Source organism: Telopea speciosissima, chromosome 3 (assembly GCF_018873765.1).
Source record: "Telopea speciosissima isolate NSW1024214 ecotype Mountain lineage chromosome 3, Tspe_v1, whole genome shotgun sequence".
Taxonomy (NCBI): Eukaryota; Viridiplantae; Streptophyta; class Magnoliopsida; order Proteales; family Proteaceae; genus Telopea; species Telopea speciosissima.
Window position 1 is genome coordinate 55,348,182 of NC_057918.1, and position 3,032 is coordinate 55,351,213.

Sequence of the window (3,032 nt, forward strand, 5' to 3'; positions counted from 1 at the left end):
GCCAGGTATTCCGAGTGAGAGAGAATCGTGAGATTGAGGTTATCGCTTTTGTGTGAGGGGTGAGTAGGACAGAGAGAAAGTCGGGGGATAGGGCGGAGAGTGGTGAGTGGGACAGAGAGATAATCGGGGTGAACAGGAGAGTTACTTACCTAAGGTAGGTACCTTCCACCAAGTTAGGGTTCCACCGAGCAATCAAGTCTCCTGGACTCACAATTTCGAGAACTAAGTATTGAGAGAAAGATCATTGGAATGACTCACCTGCCGTTCTTGGATTATTGTCACATGTGATATCACATGTGATATGGATCCAGGCACTTATGGAAACCCAATCGGTTGGGCACCATGGATAGTATATCCCAACCATGTAATATTCTGTTCAATATTCTCCATCATCTTGTACATCACCCAATATTGGGTTACCTTATTTACGTACATCTTGTTAGCCATGTATATATATCCCTATTGGGATAATCATGAATTAAGAAATAATATCTACATTAACATGGTATCAAGAGCCACAATAGCTCCATCGAGCCAACCTTAATTTTCTTTCTTTTCTTTTTCTTCTTCTCTATTGCAATAGAAGGAAGCAATAACAATGGTGCCGATGGCAGTTCTATTATAGCAACCAACGATTTACCTACTTCTCTTCTTCTCTCTTCCTCCATCTCCCCTCCCTCATTAAACCATGCCCATCATTACATTTCTCTTAAGCTTACCTCTAAGAATTTTATCTTCTGGCAAACATAAGTAGAGCCGTTCTTAAATGGGCAGAATTTATTTGGTCACATCGATGGATCCACTCCATGTCCTTTAGATCCAATTGAGGTTGCGGCATGGAGAAGACAGGACTCCCTTATTTGGAGTATGTTGGTTTCCTCCCTGTTCGAGGAGGTATTCCCATTGATAGTTGGAAAGAAGACTAGCCGTGAGATATGGATAACTTTACAGACTACTTTTTCCTCTCCCTCTGAGAGCCGTCTGATGGCCCTGAACATGGCCTTGACAGATCTTGAGCAACAGTCCAATGAGTCGGTGTCTCTTTTTCTACAGCGTGCTAAATCAATAGTAGATGAGCTCGCTGCTACGGGTCACTCGTTGCGCCCTGGAGCTTTCAATCTCCACGTGTATCAGAGATTGAAACCTGAATTCAAATCCATGGTGTCATCCCTTCTGACACAGACTGATCCTATTACCTATGACGATTTACATGCAATGCTATTGAGCCATGAGTTCCTTTATGGCTCCTAATTGAAGAAACTCACCATCATAGATGTTGCTGCTTCCTCCACTCAGATCACTGCTAATACTGTGCAAGGATCCTCTGCCTCCAGCCCCTCTAGCTCCTCTCCCCCTAACTATGGTGGTCGTGGAGGCCGTTGGGGCCGTGGAGGCCGTGGTGCTGCTTGTGGCCGTGGACCCCCTACTAGTTATGGACGTTTTTGGTGCACTATCTGCCGGCGCACCACATTCCACGGATCGCTGTTTCTATCATCCACAGGCCGCTTATCCCTCCACCTCACCATATCCATACCCTAACACTGTCCCTCCATCCGCCCATCACACCTACCCACACCTGAATTCACATTTCCCATCTTAACCTCACCCAAACCCGCCTCTACTACCCACACCTCATCCATCTACCACTTTGCCATGGTACCTGGACACTGGTGCTTCTCACCATGTCACACCTGATCTTCAGGCCTTCTCCCAGTATGATGACTATAATGGTACAGATCAATTGCATGTGGGTAATGGTAAGGGTTTGCAAATTTTGCACATTGGTTCATCTTCCCTTCCATCTCTATCATCTCGTTCATTTTATTTACACAATATTCTCCATGTTCCATCTATTTCAAAGTCTCTTTTATCTGTTCAAAAGTTTTCTCAAGATAACAATGTATTTTTTGAGTTTCACCCTTCTCACTTTCTTGTGAAGGATCAGGTAACCAAGGAAACACTGCTGTCCGGACCGAGTAAAGATGGTCTTTACGAGCTCCACTCCTCATCTTCCCCATCCGTGCACTTTGATGTCCATGGTTCTTTTGATCTTTGGCATTCACTTCTTGGGCATCCCAATGAACGCACTCTCCAGCAAATAATTCGCATTAATAATTTACTGTTTCATAGTACTCGTTTTAAATCACTATGTAAGGCTTGTCAACTTGGCAAAGCCAACCGTCTCTCTCTTTCTTTGACTGGTAGTAAAAGTATGTTTCCCTTAGATTTAATTTTTACTGACGTTTGGGGCCCTTCTCCAACCCCGCCGACTTCCCATCATCGGTATTACGTCATATTTATGGACGATAATACAAAGTTCATATGGTTCTACCCTTTAGTCCACAAATCTGATGTATTTGATATCTTTCCACAATTTCAGGCCTTGGTTGAGAGGTTATTTGGTAGGAAAATCAAAGCTATTCAATCTGATTGGGGTGGGGAATTTTGGTCCCTTCCTGAGTATTTTTCAAAACTTGGCATTGCTCATCGTGTTTCTGTGCCACACACCCATGAGCAACAGGGTTTGGTTGAGAGATGACATCGACATGTTGTTGAGACAGGTCTCACCCTTCTTGCTCATGGGTCTGTGCCACGGAAATACTGGCACTACACCTTTGAAACTTCTGTTTTCTGATAAATCGAATGCCATCTTCTGTCTCTCTTGGCATCTCTCCCTTTCAATTGGTGTTTCACAAGGCACCAGATTATGGTTTCCTTAAAGTTTTTGGATGCTTGTGTTTCCCATATTTAAGACCATATAATTGTCACAAGATGGATTACCAGTCCACAGCATGTGTCTTCCTTGGATACAGTTCTTTACACCACGATTATAGATGTTTGGATCTGCAATCACAAAAAATAATTATTACTCGCAATGTTCGGTTTGATGAGCAATCCTTTCCCTTCTCCAGTACATTACCATCACCATCTGTCCCCATAAATTCTGGCCTAAATATATCTTGGGCATCTTCATCTATGTCTCCACCACGTGGACCATTACCATTCCACATGCAGATCTCACCTGTAGGAAC